Source organism: Mustela nivalis, assembly GCF_964662115.1.
Source record: "Mustela nivalis genome assembly, chromosome: 10".
NCBI lineage: Eukaryota > Metazoa > Chordata > Mammalia > Carnivora > Mustelidae > Mustela > Mustela nivalis.
Genome location: NC_139029.1, coordinates 79,162,296 through 79,175,347, shown reverse-complemented (window position 1 = coordinate 79,175,347; position 13,052 = coordinate 79,162,296). Strand labels below are relative to the sequence as shown.

Here is a 13,052-nt window from a genome sequence, read left to right as displayed (position 1 = left end):
AAAAGAGCGTGTATAAAAAGAAAAACGTAATCAAGACCTTGGACAGCTTTTGAACCTTTTCTCCCCCCTCCCCCAGCCCTTTCTGGGCTCTTTGGTGCTGCGTCCTGGTTCTCTGGTTTTAAAAATGGCTCCATACTGCTCTCTGCTGTTGGTTTATAATTTTCTCCTTGGAAAGCTCAGAGCAATTTCCGCTGCTCTGGCTGTATGTCAGGTCCTGGTTGGAACTCATACCTAACAGAACTGTCTCCTAATTTAAAACAAGGCACATGAATATTTTGTAGATTTGGACTGTGAAATCTAGCTTCCTGGCTACATTTTTTTCCTCCAAATTATCTGTACTCTCTGACCTTACGAAAATCTCATTCTAGCCACAAGAATCATTTGAATTTAAAAGATTGTCCTCCTAAGGAAATTATGTGTTATTGAGAAATCCCACTATAGATTTGTATCTCTAAGAAAGTGAGGTGGAAAGGAGAGGGCATTTTGGAGATGGATGTGAAGACTAATTAATATCACTCCTTAATATCCACATCACATTGAATTCAATTTCAAACAAGGAAATTAATAAAATAACACATGTGTGATAGAGCACAGCACAAGGTGCGTACTCAATAAATGTAAATGAGATTTGAATCAAATCCAAGAAATTGAAATAGAGAATTGTAATTTGGGGGAAAAAATTAACCTCAGGAAAAACACATTTTACATAGTACATAAAGTATTCAAAGTGTTTTTTCCTCTCCTTTGAAAACATAAGAGTGGGGGAAAGAGTGATTTGCTTAATATAAAATACCAGAATGTTATGATTTTACCAAAAATTATATTATTTCATAGAGACTAATCAACTCAAGCATAAAAATATTTACTGGGGCTTATTCAGTGATAATATATTTTTCCCTTTGGAAATAAGGATGATTATGAGAGACAGTTAACAGCTGTAATTGGACGTTTTAATGTGTTGCAACATGACCACATGACTTAATCCAAGAGCATATGGTCAATTGTGTGACCCTGCTTGACAGACAGGAAGTTGCTATATTCCATGTCATTGTTTTGAACTGCATCTAAAGCATACAACCCTATTACCCTGCTCAAGAGAAACATGAAGAAAATGAAAAGGATGATGGGAAGTAAGATGTAAAATTGGCAAGTCTCACTTACCAGGGCCTTTGTCCCTGAAATTTATTGTTACTGTAGAGGCATTCTGTTGTGTAGATGCCCCACAGAATCAGGATGGATTCGCACTCCAAATTCGGTTTGAATGCCGAGACGGATAACACCACACAGATATCCAAAGATATGAAAAACTCCATTACTCTCATAATGAGGCTCTTTGGAGAAAGCAGGGTGATTCATAAGCAAGTCTAAGCAAGTCCCTGCCTTTATAGGGCAGGGGAAAGAGACAGAACTGGGGTTTTTATGATGTTTAGGACGCGTGGCCAGGCTGGGGGGTTCCAGGCGTGGTTTGAACTTTTCACAGTGCCAAAGGAGCGACACTTGGCCTCTAGCCCATTTGCCCAGAGATGAGGCAGAAAGGCAAAGAAGGGAGAAGTGAGCCTTAAGCAAAGCTTTCAGCAGTCAAACGTTTAAAAAACAACAACAACAACAAAAAAAAAAACGGAATCAAACACTTTATTACAAAGGCCTCCAATTTACATTAGCAGCAGTTCTGATTTAGTTATTTAGATGATGGTGAAAGGTCTCTAAACATCCTCAACGATATCTCTGTGAACTCAACCTAGTAATCTCTAAATGTAGATCATCTCTCAAAGGTAATAAAACGCAGCCGATTCTACATAGAGACACTGAGGGCTTCAGATTCTAGTTTTTAAAATGAAGAAACAAAGAGACAAAAAGAAAGAGATTTTGTTTTATAAACACCTTTATCCAAGCGGTTCTATTCAGTAAGCACAGATTGAAGTGTCCGGCTGTTTCAGGTGATGGTGACACCGGCCCTGCCCTCAAGGAGTTTTCAGTCTACAGGCGACCAGTGCCTCCGTAGAGAAATAATTTCAGATGGGCAGTGTTAGGAGGACAGTGTTGGAAGGAGAGAAGGAAGAGAAAAAAGTTACGGACTCTGTCCTGAGGGCTCAAGAAATAAGAGAAATGTTGAGAAAGCATTATTTTCAATAATGAATGCAAAATTACCAGGCAAAAAAGAAAACAAAGGGGATTTGAGGCAAAGAAAAACACCATGGGAAAGCAATGGAGGTAGAAACCTCATTGACATTTTCAGGTCACCACACGTAGTTCAGTCTCCTGGATACATAGATTATTAAGAGACGTAGTGGGCACAGATGAGACTGAAGAGGCCAGAGCGAAGGCCAGAGCCTGGAGGGCTGGCCTGTCATGGCAAAATGCTTGGACTTCATTCAGCAGGGCAACAGCTTTCAACTTCTTTGTTTTTTGTGGGTATTGTTTCAACTTCTCTGATCACACATTCCTAGCAGTACAAAATATTCGATTATTAGCCCCCAGTGTAGACACATGAATTTCCCGTATTATTTGCAGGTATTGCCATTTGCAGATATTAAGGTACAGTAAACATCTAGTACAGATTCATCATTAATTAAATTTCTAAATTGACTCAACTCAAGCATGTGGCTGTCACTAAGGCATAAACAAAACCGACTTCCATTAAGTCAAAAATCATCGCTTAGAAACAGAAAATAAGAAATGGAACTAAAAGTTAAAAACAGAAAACCCAGCAAACCATTAAAACGACAATTCCAGAAGCTTGAAAATTCTTCTGGAAGCAACCTGCATGTTTTTGAAAGTTTATTAAGCTGTGATGTGAATTTTTTTTGTTTGTTTCCCTTAGAATTATTGTGATGGTTAATTTTATGTGTCCACTTGACTGGGCCATGAGGTGTCCAGATTAAACATTACTTCTGCATGGGTCTGGGAGGATGTTTCCTGGTCACTCAGTACATTGTCCTCCCCATTGTGAATGGGCTTCATGCAGTTTATGGAGGGCCTGATTAGAACAACAACCCGAGGGAGGGCAGATTCCTTCCCTTCCTGCCTGCCTGCTGAAGCTAGAACATCAGTCTTCCTCTGCCATCAGGCTGGGATTTATTCCCTCAGCTGTCCTGGTTCTTAGGCCTTTGGACTCAGACTGGATATATACCAACAGCTTTGTTAGGTTTCTAGATCATGGGACTCCTCAACCTCTATAATCATGTGAGCCAGCTCCTCATAACAAGTAACCTTTGGGCGCCTAGATGGCTCAGTTGGTTAAGGGGCTGCCTTCAGCTCAGGTCATGATCCCAGAGTTTGGGGATCGAGCCCTTTATTGAGCTCCCTGCTCTCCCTCTGTCACTCGCCTGCTTGTGCTCTCTCTCTCTCTCTCAAATAAACAAAATCTTTTTAAAAATAACCTTTTATATGTTATTGATTTTGTTTCTCTGAAGAACTCTGACTAATACAAGCCTATATAAGCAAACGAACATTCCTGGGGACAGGGAGAACAACGGCCTTCTGCCTATAGGTAAATACAGGTCTTTCAAGGCTTGGAGTTTATACAACTTGGGTAAATCTTCTTAATGAAAAAGGATACAAAAAACCCTCACTTTTGCAACTTTGTAATACATGACCACGTAACACATTGCTGGGACCATACCCCCAATCTTTGTAAATGGTCCATGTACCTGAAGGCGATGGCAATTTAGGATTTAGTGAATGTGAATAATTCCTTCTCTGCTGCTGCCTGTATCCTGGAGTGGTGGCCACCTCCCTGCTTGGTTACTCCATTTAAATTCTCAGGAAGCTGAGTTCCTTGAAGATCTAGGTCAACTTTATGTTGAAAATTTTTCTGTTACCAAAGACTGAAATAAAATGCTTAAAAAATAACTAACTAACTAACAACAAAAATCCCTGGGCTGTTTACTTTGGGGGCTATTTTACTAGCATTCCCAAAGGATTAAAAATGAAAAACACTGGTGTTGAAAAAGGTATAAGGATACTGGATATGAATCCCATAAAAATACTGCAGCATTGCATAATACTGTTGGGATCTAAAGTTGTACTAGAAAACTGCTTAGGAGCCATTTCTCCTCCAACAGTTCCCAAGTTAAAAAAAAAAAAAATTGGTATACACAAAGCATTATTAAATTTTCAAATAAATATTTGCTACCAGCTCTAGGCACTGGCTCCATGCAATACATTCAGCAGCATTTGAGTCTAAGTCCCACAGCAGGAGACTTTGGCAATTGGCTTTCTCTATCTAAAGTAATTCTAGAGCAGAGGAATTTCCAGTTTAGAACGATTATAAATTGCCACTTAAGAAAAAAGTATGTAGCATTTGAGCACACATATATAAGATACTTTTTTTTTTAAGATTTTATTTATTTATTTGACAGACAGAGATCACAAGTAGGCAGAGAGGCAGGCAGAGAGAGAGGGGGAAGCAGGCTCCCTGCTGATCAGAGAGCCTGATGTGGGGCTCCATCCCAGGACCCTGGGATCATGACTTGAGCTGAAGGCAGAGGCTTTAACCCACTGAGCCACCCAGGGGCCCCATAGAAGATACTTGTAATCTCCTTTTTGTTCCACATTTCTAGATGACCGATGCCATAAGGAAAACTTTGCAGGACTGTGCATTGTGTTTGAATAAATGGTAAATGCCATGTATGTGGTATCACCTTTTTTTCTACAAAAAATCAGTATAATTGTTATTTTACCAAATGTCCATGTCATTGATTGTCATTCTCCGCCCCCCACGCCCCGCTATGTAGTATCAGTTACCAAGAGGCATAGCCAAGAACAAGCACAAACTTACTATGTGAAAGATCATTTTAATAGTGAGCCCAGTCATGGCATCCAGTGAGTTACTGTAAAATTGTTCACACCTTCTGGATTAAAACCCAGACACAAAGGGTAGGGATTATTGTTATACCTAAGTGTGAATTATCCTGGAGCAAATTGGAAACAAGGTTTATTCTATACTGCAATTACTAATGTGTACTTTTAAGCACTAACAAGAGTCTGGGGCTTTTCTGGACAACCATCTTCCTCTGGGACTCACTGAAGCAAATGAGAATGTATTTCATTGTTCCATTTTTTACCCACAGGCTGAGAGTGTCCACAACAAAACATAAACTAGTGTGAGTGCATGTTGATGCGCATTGAGTAAACACCCTGCTTATTTATTAATGAGAATGATGTCACCAGTCAATAGAAAACCGGTTTTATGAAAAACTTACTATGAAAAACCGGTTTTCTATTGATCAAAGAGGTTACAACCTTTTGGTGCTATTTTGACTTAACAAAGTATTCCAATGACTTTATCTCAATGTAGAAAAATATCAACCCTCGTGAATCCTAGTACCCCCCCAGCAAAAACCCCTAAAGACCCCCCACTTTCCACATTATAGTATTGTCATTGGATTCTTTCCTGTTTTTTTTTGTTCCTTTCATTATCCTATTTTTTTCTATGTTGTTTTCCTCCTTTTCAACAATTATACCTCAACTCTTAACTTTCCTTCTCTTCAGACTGCAGATTTTGTCATTCCAAGACTCAGTTCAAATTTCATTACTTCCGTCTTATTTTGTGCACATGTTCTAATTGATTTCAATCCCCACCCCCATACTGTAGTAAGATCTAACCACCTAAGGAAGCATTTTTATCTTCCACCAAGTCAGCTTTTCTTTGAAAGTGTCAGTGATTGACAGCAAGGACTGCTGAGGGTGGTGCTGAGTCAGCAGAACCACCACCAGATGAATAAGCTAGAGGAATGTCAAACTTAGAAGAAAAAGGGAAGCTGAAATAATGGACTAAACTAGATAACAAAAGAACAGTAGCTGATTAAAGCTGTGTTTCCTAAATTTAGATAGCCATAACCATAAGCTTCAATGAAATAGAAACTGTATTTTAAAAGCCCTTAGGCTTTTAAATAGGGGTGCCTGAGTGGCTTAGTCTATTAAGTGTCCGACTCTTGATTTCGGCTAGGTCATGATCTTGGGGTCCTGGGTGGAGCCCCGTGTTGAGCTCCCTGGTCAGTGTGGAGTCTGCTTGCTCCCCCTCCTTCTACCCCTCCCCATGCTCTCTTTCTTTCTCTCTTTCTCTATCTCAAATAAATAAATTTTCCAAAAAAAAAAAAAAAAAAGCCCTTAGGCTGCATATCACTTGGGCTCTTGATATTCTACCTAGAGCTTACCATTTGCTGAAAAAGTTTGGCATTTTTATATACAAAAAACTGTCTTAGAAATAATTTTAAAAAGCAATACACTTTTTTTGAACAAAAGATTTGAATTAGTTCACAAAAAAAATACAAGAATGATTGATACATTAAGAAAAGTACTACTTTCTTAACCAATAAAGAAATGCAAATCTAAGACATATCTGTTGCTTATCAGACCAAAGAAAAAAAAAAAAGAATTCTCACTGTTAGTCATATATTGCAAATTTAACTAGACATGACTTTTTTAAAACATTTGGATACTGTAGCAGCAATTTCTCTTGCTGCTTAGCTTATGAAAATAATTGAAAAAATAGGCAATGTATATGTATATACACATGTTCAACTAGCATTGTTTAGAAAAGCAAAAAGCTAAATGTCCAAAAGTTTGGTATTAGTTGAATACATTTTAGACTATCTATACAGTTGAATGTCATGTAGCCATTAAAAAAATGATTATGCAAACTATATAAATGGAATGCACATCGAAAGATGGCCTAATGTTCTGTTAAACAGAACATTTTCAAAAAATGTATATATTATGATTCCTTTAAAATATAAACATGTCTGTGTAATAAATATTTCACAGACAAGAATTGTGAATGATTTATCCAAATATATCAGTGATTATCTCTGAAGAGTGAGATTATTCATGATATATCCTTTCTCCTATTTGATCATTTGTTTCATCTAAGTTTCTACAACAAATATCAATCTATAATAAAAACATTTTTATTGAACATGTTAAAATAAGATTGAATTATGAAGTTATATGGATATTCAGAGTTTAGGAATGAGTAACAGGATTAATAATTCAAAAAAGACGTACCTATAAAAGGTGGTCTAAGTTAGAATTTTTATGTTCTGTCCCAACTTTTCAAAAGAAGAAAATTTTCCTGTAAGCAGGAGTTGTAAACAAGGGTCTAAAACTAATTTTTGTCAATCGCCAAAAGAAAAGGTGAAGCATAAATAATCCATATCCTAATTTCTAATGAGATTCACATGCTTCATACATACACACTTAACTAACTTTTGTAGAATGCTTGCTCTTTGTTGTACACACTTCTTTTGTGAACATAGTATTTAAAACCTTGCCAAATAAGTAGTAGCATTATCATCCCTAATTTCTGAATGAGAAATAAATGGGCCTACCAAGGTATTATGCAGGAATATCATGGAGGATGTTGTCCACTACTGTATCTTCAACTATCAAAATCATCTCTAAAGAGGTTTAAAACCACAGATTTCTAAACCCTATCCCAGACCTACGGAATTTGAATCTCCTAGGCTATTTGAATGATTATGTTGGAAATCACTAGATGGTATCATTCAGGATGTCCTTTTGAAGACTTAAAGTAGAAATTTCTTTCTACTTTGGATTTTCCTCTCCTGAGATATTGATATCTTTAATCAAGTATAGTCATTAAACTCAGCAAAAGAGGCTAGAGCCCTGGGCCCCATGTTGTAGTGAGCCATTCGTATCTCAACACAAAAGTTTAATTTCTGGAGAATACTTGGTGTCTCTCTCACTCCTGATCTAAATTCAACATTGGCACAGTGAGCTCTGATACTTAAATATAGGCAATAGATTCTTGCATAGCAAAATAGCATTTCCCAGTAGTACCAAGAATCCATTTTCTTTTTTCTCTTCATGTTCCAGTTCGTGGTTCTTGGGAAATGCATGAAGTAGCAGGGTAGTCACAACTATTGCATGTTGTGCAATATGCAAGAACAGTTTCACAGTGTTAATCTATCTAGGTATAGCATCTTAAAATTTTTCAGTTTGGTTATTTGGAGGTGTTTTTGTCAAATTAGAAGGACATGATTTTTTTAAAATGCTGGATTGATTTTTAACTTTTAATTATTTGAACATGTACGGGCTTCTATGTGTAGTCTTGCCCTGGGATCCGTGAATGTTAGAGTTGGGATTGCTTTTAGCAAATGTATATCTGATTGTGCCTTCAGTTTTTGGCAACTCAAACTGAATTTTTTGTAATCCCCCATCTTGGTCAGAATAGGCTGTAAGACCTAGCTTTCTGTGACTTTCTTTTTTATCTTTCCGGGCTATCCTAACTTTATTTTTCCATTGCTTTTTTAAAAAGTTTTATGTTGATTTATCATTTATTATATTGATCTAATAATCTATAATCTTATTGAATTTTATGTGTTTTTGTAGGCAACTATAAAGTTTTTTAGAAATGAAATAAATTAGAAAGTAAAAGGAAAGGAGGAAGAAGGGATAGAAAAAGAAAAATATTTGTCCAACTTAAGTTATCTGGAAAGTAATAGAGCACAAATTTAAACCCTGTCCTGTCTTCAATTTCAGTTCACATTCCATTGCTTCACATTATCAATGTGGTTTTATAAGCTAATATCATTGCCAAAGAATATGCTCCAATACAATATGGAAGTTATTTTTCCAGATAAGTTGAAATGCCAATTTAAAAAATGTTAACCATTTTATGAAAAAAAAAAAATCTTTCAAAACCTATTAAGCACTCACATGCTTCAGGATCAGCATTATAAACATAAATTATTGTTGTGTATTATATACAGGTGATCTCAGTTATTTACATATTTGATTTTTATAAAACTGCCAAATTCATAGCTTCTTTATTCATGGTTTGATTAATGCAATAAAATATTTATTGAGCACTTATGGTACTTAAAATACAGCAAGGAACAGTAAAAAGGCAACCATCTCATTTAGCTTATTTCCTAGGGAGATACAGACATTAAGAAAAGGCACTTAAAAAATGTGGATTGATGGAGATGATAGATAGATAATAGATAGATAGAAAGAGGGAAAGTAAGTTAGTTACCTGGTAGTTAGTATAGAAAAAAGAAAATTGGATGAAAGTAAGGTGGGCTGAGAGTCCTGAGGTACCTGAGCGGGAATTAGAATTTCTGAGGGTGGTCAGGTCAGCCTCACTGAGAGGGTTAGAGCTGAATCGAGCCTTGATAAATGTGATGTAATTATCCAAGTGAATATCTGGGAGAAGAGCATTCTATGTAGAAGTAATGGCCAATCCCAAAGGCAGGAATAGGCTGGAGCCCAGGGGGCAGAAGAATAAGCAATATCCCTAAGTCATCCTTCCTACATCAAATTCGATGTTTCATTCACCAGTTGATCAATGATGATATTTATCTACAGCAAGGTGCTGTTTTCTGGCTTGTACTTATCATCAACATAACCATCGGGGAGAGTGTTTGCAATGTGACTATTCACACAGCATGTCCTTTGCCATGTGGCACTCTTCCAGAAGCCTATGGATAACTGGACTCTATGAGCTTCTCTACTCAGTCCAGCTTTAGTACCAGCAGAGGCCACTTTATTTGTCTAACCTCCCTGAAGTCTTCATTTGTCCTCAGTTTCTCTGTAGCAGTGGGGAGCAGAGCCAACAACATTTGCATATGTGTGAGGAGTCTTACAGTAAACTCTGAACAGTTTTTATAAGTCTGCTCACTCATGTGTCCAGGTAAGACAGACTCTGGGGACAGAGGTTTAAATATGGGGCCTATCCTCCAATTTTTCTGATACAGCCTCTTTGGATTTTCCATATCCAATGAGAGAACTACCAGAAGACCAGTATCATAGATTCAGAAATGCTTGGAAGTTTTTACCTGATTACCTAAAGCAGAGTATCATAATTACATTATATACTATGGCTCTCTGGGAATAGAACACTGCCTTACAACATGAGTCTATTTTGCAACTCTGAGTGGTCAATATTCAAATTAATTTTCAAAATTACATTTGTGAAACTGGAAGATTAAAATTTTTATTCTTTTTTTTAAAGAAATTTGTTTATTTATTTGTTTATAAGTAATCTCTACACCCAACATGGGGCTTGAAATCACAACCCCAAGACCAAGAGTCACAAGCTCTTCCAACTGAGCCAGCCAGGCACCCCTGAAATTTTTATTCTTTTTTTTTTTTTAAATATTTTATTTATTTATTTGACAGAGAGAGATCACAAGTAAGCAGAGAGGTAGGCACAGAGAGAGAGGAGGAAGCATGCTCCACACTGAGCAGAGAACCCGATGTGGGGCTCTATCCCAGGACCCTAAGATCATGACCTGAGTCAAAAGCAGAGGCTTTAACCCACTGAGCCACCCAGGCACCCCTGAAATTTTTATTCTTATGAGAATATTCTGTTGTTACTATGCTAGCAAAATTTCTGCCACCTTCAGTCTTTTTTTCTCCCCTTTATCCCTTTCTTCCTTGCTGTTTAGGATATGGAAAAAATTGTAGACTGGACGTCAGTAGATCTATTTGTGGTTTATTTTGTCATAAATTTGCTTTTTAGTCTCAAACCACTTATTTCTGAAGGGCATCAGGATATGCCACCCCAAAATATACCACTTTGTCAGACAGATTATTTTAAGCTGAAAATATTTGAGATTCAACCACTGCAAGCAAGGAAGCAAAAAAGAAAAAGAAGAAGGATAGAGGGAAGGGAGGGACGGAGGGAAAGAAGAGGAAGGGAAAGGGGAAGGGAGAAAAAAGAGAGAATGAGAGAAAGAAAGAAAGAAACCTTGTAGTTTTCCTCACCTGAAAAAAGCAGCAATCTCTAGGAAGTAATACTGCCATAAATTCCTCTTCAGGGCAGATGCTCTCTCAGAAGGGAGAATGTGTCAAGCACCCACCACCATTCTTTTCTCCAGAAGGCTTTCATGGCCCTGAAGGAGATGGAAAGACTGCTCATACCGGTATATATAAGCATTATCACAAACGATCTTATCTCCTGTTTGTTGTCCTGAAAATCCATGTATCCTGCCAAAAACATCTTCTGGTTTACCCTATGTGCCTTTCTTCTTCCTCCTCTTCACCTTTTAAGATGGTATAGAAGCCTCAAATTCTAACCATTCATGAGTTACTCATCACTGCATTGTCCTACATGTGAATAAATGTCCTACATGTATAAGTCAAGTCCTTTTTCTTTTTGTTACTCTGTATTTTGTCATTTTATTTTGCAGCACTCTAGAACTGAACCTAGGAAAGTAGAGGAAGAATTTATCCTCCCCTGCAGTTCTTTGAACCTTACTTTCCTCATACCTCTAATGAGGTAGTTGAGAACTACCGCACAAAATTATTTTGAATACTACATGAGAATTATAGGAAAGTGGGCTGAGAATGATTAATTCCACATAGAAGGGTAGCAACACATGAGTTTTAGTAAAATGAAATGTGATGCTGGACTTTTTAAGGTCCCTTGAAAACAATTTAATTTAATCATAAAATAGTATTATTAATTGCCATTAGATCTTATTCCTGGGAAATGCTTGGTTTCAGGCATTTTTTTAAGAGATCCAAGGCGTAATAATAATAATAATAATAATACATAGCCCCAAGCTGGGCGTCCATGACCAAATACCATTAATAAAACAAAATACAGGAGAAATTTAATGACTTCAAGTTTGTTTTCACTGTAGCATGGCTACTTGGGAAATATTGCAGCCTCTCTTTAGGATGCAAAACCTTTGTGATTACAAAGAGAACAGCTGAATTTAAAGAAAAAATGTTGTATGTTCACCTGGTGATAAAAATTCTATTGTTTAGAAATTGTCTCTCGGGGCGCCTGGGTGGCTCAGTGGTTTAAGCCTCTGCCTTCAGCTCAGGTCATGATCTCAGGGTCCTGGGATGGAGCCCCACATCGGGCTCTCTGTTCAGCAGGGGAGCCTGCTTCCCCCTCTCTCTCTGCCTGCCTCTCTGCCTACTTGTGATCTCTCTCTGTCTATCAAATAAATAAATAAAAATCTTAAAAAAAAAAAAAAAAGAAATTGTCTCTCTTCCATCCTTTCTCAGCTTTATATTTCTCTGGAAATATAAATCATAGTAATACAATCTCTTGTGGAGAATCTTTGAATTTTAACATCAATGCTGAAAATTAGAAAAAAACAGTCATTAATTAATAGGCTCGCTTTCCCTCCCACTTTGAATTCTCCTTTGATTTATTTTAAAATAATTCTCCTTTGGTTTACACTGTGAAGAAGGCTTTTGTTATTTTTGTTGTTGTTGTTGTTGGGTTTTTTTGGGGGGGTGGGTGGGGGTAGTTTGCTTTATTTGTCTAGGAAAGCCTGCAAAAGCTCACTGGTATTTCACATCTCAAAGGTAGGCATGTGCAAATCTCTACTCATGATAAAAAGAGGAAATATCCACAAAGGTACTGGGCTCCATCTGGTGTAAACTCCTGACACGTGAGAAAGTGAATAATCTATTGTTGAATTTACAGGACCTTTTGTTTTGATCTTTCTTTCAAATACAGCTTCTATAGTAAGGATGGTGGAAGAAAGGAAGGGGGTAGTTAGAGAAAGGCATAGCGAAGGGGAGTAAGGGTTAAGGAACATATCAAAGCTAGAAAGATACTCTTGCAGTACACCTTACAGGAAATCTTCCTAGTGAGTCACACCGAACTGATAAAACTGCAAGTTGTCTGGGCTGAGGGAGGGCAGAAGAGGCAGAAAGAAACATGGCTCTTTCACCTTGGGAATGACAGAACCTGAGGCTCCCAGGCGAAAAACTAATGAGTGAATCAAACAAAATGCATGATTACATCCTCTAATGCTTTCATTTGAGGGCAGTTCTTATTAAATCACAGATGAAATTATTGCCCATCCCCAAGCAAAGAGTAGGAAAGAGGAGTGCTTGTCCCCCAAGTAATGCAAAACCAATGCAGTATCTCTTTTTAGTGGGCACTGACTCCCGCTCTAAGTGGTGACATTAGTTAAACGTCCCTAGGGTAGGGTGAATAGTCATTCATTTAAAAAGCAAAAATTTAAAAAAGCAACCCACATAAAACACGTTAGGCTTGGATGTAGCACATGCTCATTTGGGTCACACTGATTTATTTCTTTCAGTTCCAGAGCCCT

At 37.4% G+C, this 13,052-nt stretch overlaps 1 long non-coding RNA gene across 6 annotated transcripts in view; it reads right to left on the bottom strand.

Moving 5' to 3' along the window:
• The window catches only part of LOC309843342, an 87,540-nt gene that overhangs the window by 66,901 nt on the left and 7,587 nt on the right, over positions 1 to 13,052 (bottom strand). For 5 of the 6 annotated variants that reach the window (XR_014300079.1, XR_014300080.1, XR_014300081.1 and 2 more), the window contains exon 2: positions 10,735 to 10,862. This is a non-coding gene — a long non-coding RNA (uncharacterized lncRNA). Of the gene's footprint in view, positions 1 to 1,894; positions 2,444 to 10,734; positions 10,863 to 13,052 lie in introns of those variants that run through there. The other variant, XR_014300084.1, reaches the window with a different exon arrangement.